The sequence below is a fragment of the Callithrix jacchus genome, chromosome 4 (assembly GCF_049354715.1).
Source record: "Callithrix jacchus isolate 240 chromosome 4, calJac240_pri, whole genome shotgun sequence".
NCBI lineage: Eukaryota > Metazoa > Chordata > Mammalia > Primates > Cebidae > Callithrix > Callithrix jacchus.
Window position 1 is genome coordinate 31,604,463 of NC_133505.1, and position 9,485 is coordinate 31,613,947.

The 9,485-nt window shown below is 44.8% G+C and overlaps 1 long non-coding RNA gene across 1 annotated transcript; it reads right to left on the reverse strand.

Annotated features, from left to right (window-relative positions):
- Window positions 1-562: 562 nt before the first annotated feature.
- Window positions 563-7,799, reverse strand: LOC103790751 (uncharacterized). Its single transcript, XR_617016.5, has 3 exons — window positions 7,717-7,799; window positions 4,871-5,076; window positions 563-650 (listed from the first exon to the last, which is right to left on the reverse strand). It is a non-coding gene; the product is annotated as an uncharacterized LOC103790751 (long non-coding RNA).
- Window positions 7,800-9,485: the final 1,686 nt, after the last annotated feature.

Genomic DNA, 9,485 nt, shown 5'->3' on the forward strand with positions numbered 1-9,485 from the left:
TAGATTAATTTGGGGAAAAATTGATAATCATAAATCTTTCCACTCCTGAAAAAATTTATCTCTCCATTTACATAGTTTGTATTTAATTTTCTCAGTAATATTTTGTAACTTTTAGTATATAGGTCTTTCCTTATTTTATGACATTTATCTGTATTTCTTTTTTATGGAGTTATAAATGATATTATAACATTTTAAATTCAATTGTTTATTTTATTTTATTTTATTTTTTTTTTAGTGGAGATGGGGTTTCACCGTGTTGGCCAGGCTGGTTTTGAACTCCTGACCTCAAGTGGTCCACCTGCCTTGGCCTCCCAAATTGCTGGGATTACAGTCATGAGCCACTATGCCTGGCCTATTGTTTTCTTCACTGGCTTTGAAACTCTTCTTGTCAGCCTTTTCAGATACACCAGGCTCTGACTAACAGTCTCTTTGAAGCCCTTTTGATTTTCTTACCCATTCTTCTCTAGGTCTTTTCAGCTTCCACCTACCTGCTGGTCCAAAGGCATCCGACATGTTTGAGTAGTTTGTATTATTGTTTTTTTTAATGGAAGAAACCCATATTGAGTATCAATATATTTATTAGTTATCTATTGCTGTGTAACAAACTACCTCAAAATTCATTGTCTCAAATTCTTCAGATCATCATGGCACTAGGAAAAGAAAAAAAATTGTGATTGAGAAATTATCCCATACTCTTGTATTGTTCTTAAGTCACATTCAGTTTTTAAAAAGTTTAAAATGATTCTGTTAATCTTTGGATGATCAGATTACATGAGTATCAATGTAAGAATGATCCAGATGTGTATAAAGTAGGTTAAATGATCAATGTAGTTGATATTGATAAATATCTTCAAGCTTTTTTTTTTTAACATACTTAAAAGTGCTCTTGGGATCACTGACTCAAAACTAAAAGAAACAAATATACAAAAATTATTCAGGTTATAATTATTTTTAAAATGTATCCTTTTAGTTTGTCTTAGACACAAGCAGTATCACGAGAAAAGTTAGTCATTAAGAGAGGATAATGTTGCATCAATAAAATGGCAGATAGAACTCAGAATTTAAAATCTGGAATCCAAACTCTCCAGAATGAAAACTCAAGGAGATTTTTATAAAGCTGAACTAGGCAAATATCAGCAACTTTATTTAGAAAAATTAAAAGTTAGAGTATCTTTGTCAAATGAACTTAAAAAGTAAGTCAAAAAAGAGAAGCACAGTTTGTAGTGAGACACGTTTATGAGATTAGTGGGAAGTGAAAGCTAATTTTGGACAATTATGTCCTTAAACGAACATGCCTTTCACATATTAGTCCAGGACAGCTTATGTCTCTCCCCTAGATTTGGGTTTTAGACTTTTTTCCCCCTTATATTCTTACGTAGTTTACTTGACCTACTAGTCTTTAAGTATTTTTTGAAGCTTTATAATTTAGACAGTATTATTGTTACACAATTGCATGTCAGAATTCCCCCAAAACAAATAATGATTTTAACTTTTTTTTTTCACTGGAAGGATCCCATACTATCAATACTCTTGGCACATCCTGGCGCTCAGTACATTCCTGGTCCTTGACTGTGGTCTTTGGTATTATCACTAGAGGGCGCCTTGAAAAAAGTTATCCTATTAGTTTCCCAATCTATGTAAACTCATACTTGTGAAATAGAGAAAGATTAATACAGCGGTGAAGGGAAGAATAATTCACAAAGTGGTGAAAAGTAACACCTTGGTCATCTTGAGAGGCTGTGTGTAAGACAGAAAGGGCAGGTCCCACCTCCAGTGCCTTGGTTACAAACTTAGGAGGCAACTGTCTTAGGATCTGCTTTAGCTCTCTCATCACCAACTCAGCCATTCTCCCCAGGAGTTGTTGCTCTGAATGATTCGTCAGTGCTAAATGCTTAACTTTTCCCACGTAACAGATGAAATGTACAAGCATGGTGAAAGCAAATGCTTGAAAATGTCTTTGAGGCATTTTTAAAACAATCTCTAAACTGGTTTACTAAATATAAATATTTTTAGCTTTTTTTTACACTTAATTTTATTGTGTGTATTTGAGTACTACATGATGTTTGGATGTATTTACATATAGTGAGATGGTTCTTATAGTGAAGCAAACTAACATATTCCTCATCTCACATAGTTATCCTTTAAATACGAGTACTTCCAATGGAGAGACATTCCAGAAGGCAGCAAATGTTACCTTACTTAAGCCATACATCATTGATAGCCATTTCTTTTGCCTCCCTACTTTGTTTGAATTACCTGTTTGTTAAAAATCCCCCTAGAAACACATGTCCTTCTTTAGACCAATTTAAAAACTGTAATTGCATACAATAGGCATACTCTGACACATTTTCAGAGTTAAAACACTATGGGAATTCCATGACGGGTGGATCATGAGGTCAAGAGATGGAGACCATCCTGGTCAACATGGTGAAACCTCGTCTCTACTAAAAATACAAAAAATTAGCCGGGCATGGTAGCACATGCCTGTAATCCCAGCTACTCAGGAGGCTGAGGCAGGAGAATTGCCTGATCTGAGGAGGCGGGGGTGAGCCGAGATCGCGCCATTGCACTCCAGCCTGGGTAACAAGAGTGAAACTCCGTCTCAAAAAAAAAAAACAGAACAAAACATGCAATTCATTGAGTAATCATTTTGGAAAACATGAAACACTAAGCATTTGTCTTTTATACTCTTCATGGAACTCAGGAGAGGCTAGCAGAAGTTAGTTATGATCTGGAGAAAGAGCAGACCAGATCTTTATTCACTGCTCACACTATGGGCCAGTCCTTCCATCACCTTTTGCTGGAAATCTTAATAATAATTAGGTCTCAAAAGAAATCATATTCTGAGAGAAAACTTAAAGATCCCATCTCAAGCTCACGAACTTTAAATAACAGGAGAGAGAGATACTCATCGAAGGTTAGTTATATTATTTTTTGGCCTTTGGCTTTCGGATTTCTGATATAATTCCTGTATTCTAGTTTTATTGAGTTATTTAATTAATTTATGCATGTTAAGTAAAGGTCAGAATTATCTGTTTTAGATAACATAATTATTAACATAAAGACAACATAATCATCTTTATTGTGTTAATAAAGATAATTGTTAACATAAAGATAACAATTATCTTTATTATGTTAATGAAGAGAGGACACATTTTAAATTTATTCTTTATTATGTTAATGAAGAGAGGACACATTTTAAATTTATTTAAAACCTGCATTTAAATTAGATTTTAGAAATGGAATATTATTGCCTAATAACTAAAGATATGTTTTGAGATGCTTTAGTTTAGTTTCTAATTTATTTTAATTTGGCTGTGGTTCATTGCACTTTTAAAGTTTTCCATTTGTAATCATGTGTGAATGACTGGCATCCAAACACTTAACCAAATATGGATGCTACTTATTTAAAGGAATCCAAGGTAAACACTTTTTACAAGTTAAATAAATGTGGGACATTAAAAAACGTTAATTTATCTTTAAAGTAAAAGTTTTGTGATTTTCTAACATAAGAAATCCTTAATTACTATTATATTTACAACAGTTTGTCTCAATTTTTGTAAAAGGTGTCTATTGCTAGACAACAGCTCTAAATAGTTAAATCAAGAAAATGTTTGAATTTTTGTTTTTGTTTTTTTGAAATGGAGTTTTGCTTTTGTTGCCCAGGCTGAAATGCAATGGCACTATCTCCGCTCACAGAAACTTCTGCCTCCAAGGCACAAGCAATTCTCCTGCCTAAGCCTCTGGAGTATCTGGGATTACAGATGCCTTCCACAATGCTCAGCGAATTTTTGTATTTTTAGTAGAGACGAGGTTTCACTATGTTTGCCAGGCTGACTCAACTCTTTACCTCAGGTGATTGACCCTCCTAGACTTCCCAAAGTGCTGGATTGTGGAGAGAACAGAGGACTTTCCTATATTTTATATTAAAATGTATATTATATATAATATATATTATTTATATTATAAAATAAATATATAACATTTATTATGTATTTATATAAAAACATATATATTTATGTAAATAAATACATACACACACACACACACACACACACACACATCTGTTGCCCAGGCTGGAGTGCAGTGGGGCAATCTCGACTCACTGCTACCTCTGCCTCCTGAGTTCAAGCAATTCTCCTGCCTGAGCCTCCCTAGTATCTAGGATTACTGGCATGTGCCACCAAGCCCAGCTAATTTTTATATTTTTAGTAGAGACGGAGTTTCACCATGTTGGCCATGCTGGTCTCGAACTCCTGACTTCAGGGGATCTGCCCACCTTGTCTCCCAAAGTGCTTGGATTGCAGGCACGAGCCACAGTACCTGGCCAGCTAGCATAATATATGTATTTTTTGAGATGGAGTCTTGCTCTGTCACCCAGGCTGGAATGTAGTGGCGTGATCTCTGCTTACTGCTATCTTGCCTCCCAGGGTCAAGCAATTCTCCTGCTTGAGCCTCCTGAGTAGCTGGGATTACAGGCACCCACAGCATGCTTGGCTAATTTTTGTATTTTTAGTAGAGACAGAGTTTCACCATGTTGGTCAGCCTGGTCTCAAACTCCTGACCTTAGGTGATCTGCCCACCTAGGCCTCCCAAAGTTCTGGGATTACAGTCATGAGCCACCTCACCCAGCCATAATATTTTTACACAATCTTTTGCTGGTAGAATTTTCACATGGCATTATGATAGTACCACTTTCTTCATGTATTTAAGATTTTGTGCTTTAAAATTAATAGCATAAAAAAAACTTTAAATTACAGAGAGATGACTAATGAGAGTCAAGAAAGGAAGGCAGAGCCCCGTGCAGGCCCTCCTCTCCCTGGGGACAAGACTGGTCAGTTGCAGGCCGGCATGTCTGCCTTGCACCCACCTGGCCTTGAACTACCCTTGTGGGACCTCAGGGTGGCCCCAGTTTTACTCTGCTGGGTGAGGAGCTGCTTCCTGCTGTCTGATGTTCTGGATCTTGAGGTTACACCCAGGCCTAGCAGGTCTGAGTCTCTCTCCCTGCAGTCTCCAAGGCCACGTGGTCTCGGGCTTCAACTCTGTCCTCTACTGGACGGCCCTCTGGTCAGGTCCCTGGAAGCACACATGGGAAAAGATATGCAACCATGTGCATGTGTGTCCACATATGTGAACACAAGTATATGCATGTGTGCATGTATACACGTGTGTAGGGGAACACCTTGTGAGGCCCCCTACAGACCTTTTTCCCAGGAGAAGGCTATATCCCCCAGGGTGTCAGGTGTCCACTCAAGCCCCCAGGGGAGAAGTGGTTGGGATGCAGGCAGAACCGCTGTCTCAGATGGGCCCTGAGGCTGTCAGAGCCAAGCCATACATACAGCCTGTGCGGCATCAGCCAAGGTCTGGCCAGAATGGTCCCAGGGAAGTGTGGGGAGGGGGCATTCAGATCCATCCACTTACCTCTTTATTCTCCTGGAAGACAGTCACAGGAGCTTGCTTGCCACCAAAAGTTCCATGCACCCCCCACCCCCAGCCTCTCTCTCCTTATCAGGTCCCTTCTCTGGGCATAGGCCTGAGTGTGCAGCCTGAGTAGCTGCTAGCCCCAGAGATGGGATCTGTCTGCACACTGGGGAGCTCCCAGTGCCTAACTCCAGCTTTGTCAACCCTGGCGAGGGTGGGTGACAGGTAGCACCCGGTCCTGTGGTCCAGGTTAGTGTTCCTGTGTGGGCTGCCCCCTGCTTCCTGACTCCCTCCATCACCTCCCCCTCAGCAGGCTGGCTGTGTACATAGCAGCTGACTAAGTCTGAGCCAGCCCGTCTTGGCAGCTCTCTCTCCTGCCTGTGAGGGTGACTTCACTTTGGCTTCAAATTAACAGAAAGATGTACAGATCACAGATTCAAGCCCTGAGACCCAACAGGACACAGCAGGAATAAGAGCAGCTGGCCCAGGGGCACCCCAGGCTCAGGTTCCTGGGCTGTCCCACCCCAATGCCCCATGGGCTTCCCTTCATCCATCCCTCTGTGCCTATGTGCAGGCCAGACCTTAAGAGGCAGCTGGGGGGTGGGGACAGAACAGAGGACTTTCCTGTTAGAGCCTAAAACACACATCCAACCTCAGCCCACAAGCCTCCCAGCGCAGGCCTACTGGCTTCTCCATGTGAGAGGTGTCTATGTTTGTGGCCATCATTTCTTTGGGGGAAATTAGATTCTTTGGGGCCCCAATTCCTCTCTGCTGCTTGCCCTCCTCTGCTGCCTGCTCTCCCCTACTGTCAGTCCCACATCCTGAGTGCCGTGTGTGTGTGTGTGTGTGTGTGTGTGTGTGTGTGTGTGTGTGTGTGTGTAAGGATGCCTACCCTTATAGCTCCCCCCATGAGGCTGAAAGGGGACCAATTCTCCCATACTCCGAATATGTACAGCTTCCTTGAATAAACAGAGAAATTGATACTGCTAGTCCTAAAGAAAGTTACATTTGTTTCATCTCATTTCCCTGAAACTGACCAGCCCGGGGCTTGACAATGAGAGACCAGCCAGCCCCTCAGCTCCTCAGCCCCCACGATTGCCTAAGGGACCACCTGCTGCCTAGTAACTAACTCCCCAACTCCTGTTTTTCCACGCATGGTTACATTTCTTCCTGGCTAGCCCTGCAGTAAGCCCAGCCTATCCATTAACCTGGATGTTGAGAAAGGCTCTCTTGGCTCCCTTCCCTGCCAAGCTCTTTCCCTTCTCCTGCTTTTGCCCTGCCCCCACCCCTTCTTCTGAGGCTCCCCCGTCCACTGGGCCTGGGCCACTGAAAAATAGCGGGGGTGGGGGTAGTTCAATCTTAGGGGACCTGGGGAGGCAGGCGGTTCTCCGAGTTTCCTTAGTTGCACCCATAGACATTCCCGAGTTGCATCCCCCTCTGCTCCCCTGCCCTCTCTATGCAGCTAAAAGGGGCAAATGCAGGTACAGCAAGCTGAAGCACAAGGTGAAGAGAGTGGCTGCACCTGTAGAGGTGCTGGGACCTAGGCTACTGGTGGTCTTTCCGGAACCAGGTTCTGATCCTACCTGTGCCCGGCACCCTACTCCTGCTGGTACCTTGCTCCCACCAAGAGCCCTGCCCTGCCATCACCCTCCACCTCCCCACCCTGGTCCTAACCACAACCCACCCCACCAGCACCCTGCTCCTACTCACTCTGCCCTACCCACACCCGCCCTGCTAGCCACATCCTACTGATGCCCCACCCCACAATCACCCTGTCCCTACTGCACCTTGTCCTACCCTCCCACACCCCTCCAGCACCCCGCTCCTACCCACGTTTCTCCCCACCAACACCCTACCCTGTCAGCATCCTGCTTCACCTGGACCTCGCTTCTACCCATGCTCTGCACTCCCAGCATCCTACTCCTACCCACGCTCTGCTTCTTCCTGGACCCGGCCCAGCTTTCACCATGCTCCTACCTGCACCCTCTCCTACCTACGTCCAGACCTAGCACCACCCCATCCTACACATGCCTGACCCAGCAATCACCCTACTCCTACCTGAACCCTGACCCTACTCACACCCTGCTTCTACCCATGCCCCAGCCACTCCAGCGCCAGCCCCTACACGAACCCTGCCCCCACCCACGCACCGCCCTGCCAGCATGCCATGCTACCCACGCCCCACCCACCAGCACCCTGATCCTACCTGCACCCCATCCCACTATCATCCCACTCCTACTGGCACCCCTCTCCACCTCGCTCCCCACACCTAACTAAGAAGGAAGACCCCCTCACCTCCTTCTGTTTTCCAGTCTCCACCTCCTCCCTCCTCTCCTCTCCAGATGGGAAGGAGGGTGAAAAAGTGAATAATAAATACCAAAGAGCTGGGAAGATGATGCCCTTTTCAGTTCCCAGTGTCTCTGCTATCTGTAAACCTTGAAAGAGTTGCAAATGAATGTTACTCCTATCAGCTGGAGCCCGGCACTGGGTCACACCCCCACATCTGCAGGGACCAGGCTCCCTCCTGGAAACACCTCTGCCGACTAACAATTTACTGCCTTTGTCTTGTCTCTGTAAGCCCCCTCCCATGCTGGTCCCCACTTTGGCTGCATATAAATTAGCAAATCGATGAGGCCAAAAGATTGTAAGGTTGGACGCCCAGCAAATGGACAATGACATAGTTTTGCCTCAGTTTCCCTGTTAGCGTTGTAAACCTATGGGAGAGAAGCTGCTTCTTGGGAGCTTGGTAAATGAGGCTGTAGCCCTCCCGGAGCTCCTGGCTGAATAAAAACATTTTCTTTCTCAGTTTAGTGTTCCAGAAGTTTATTTCTCACTGTTCCTACTTCATTTTGGTTCCCTGACTGGGAAATGAGTTTCAGTTGGCAGACGGCCAGGACAGCCTCCCAGGCAGCTTTGCCTTGCCCTTGCAGGGCATCTCCCTGGGGGACTCCAGCCTGCTTGGGCACCAGGATTCTGAGAGCGCTCCCAGGTAGGCATCGGCCCCAGTCAATCCTTCCACACAGCACGACCAGGCGGGCCTGTGGGGATACATTGCAAAAACTGAACACCTAGAAGGAACTGGTGCACTTGGAATCCGGATGTTAGAAACTTGGTAGTATTAATTCTGGGAAGCTTTACTTACCCACCACGTTGGGTGGAGGTGTGGCCTGCTCCACCATGGTGTGCCAATGTAGGCACCTTGGTTTTGATTTTGTTCTTGTGTGTGTCAATCTAGGCACTTTGGTTTTAATTCCGTTACTCTGTAAGCCAGTCTTGGTGCTTTAAACTTGTTTCTGTTTCTGACTTGGTTGGAGGGCGGAAAGTAAAAGTGTGTGAAAGTGCACAGAAAAAGTATTGCACTGTAACGAGTGGGAGACTAAGGATGAAGGGCAGAGTCCTGAGTTGTAACACTGGGCAAAGTCAAGAGCAGCCCCATGACCTTTTGGGGAGTGCTCTTCTTACCCTAACAAAGGGAGATGGGCAAGACACAGTAAATCCAGTCCATTGGGAACTATGCTGAAGAATTTCAAGAAGGGATTTAGTGGAGATGATGGCACCACCATGATGCCAAAGAAACCTAGAACTCTGTGTGAATTATCCTGGCCAGCATTAGAAGTAGATTGGCCCACAGAAGGGAGCCTGGACAGGTCCCTTGTCTCCAAAGTGTGGCACAAGGTTGCAGGCAAGCCAGGACACCCTGACCAAGTTCTGCACATAGACTCTTGGTTACAGTTATTTTTAAACCCCCCACAGTGGTTGAGGGGCCAAGCAGTGGCTGTGTTAGTAGCAAAGGGACAGGCAGTTAGGGAAAAATCTTGCTCCACCCACCAGAGGATGCAGGCTCCTTAGATCTTGGCTTACTCAGCACTAGAGGACCCCCTTCCAATAACACCCCCTCCTTGCCCGGAGGAGAGGCTCCCCATTCCAGTGCCAGAGATCTTGATGCCTCCAAAAGAGTTGAACCCCCCTAGAGCAGGCAGAGTAGAAAGAAAAGGAAGTGCGGCCTCGGGAGGCACCCCTCTCATAGTGACCTGCTTCTCAGGTGGATCCCCTCCCCTGGCAGT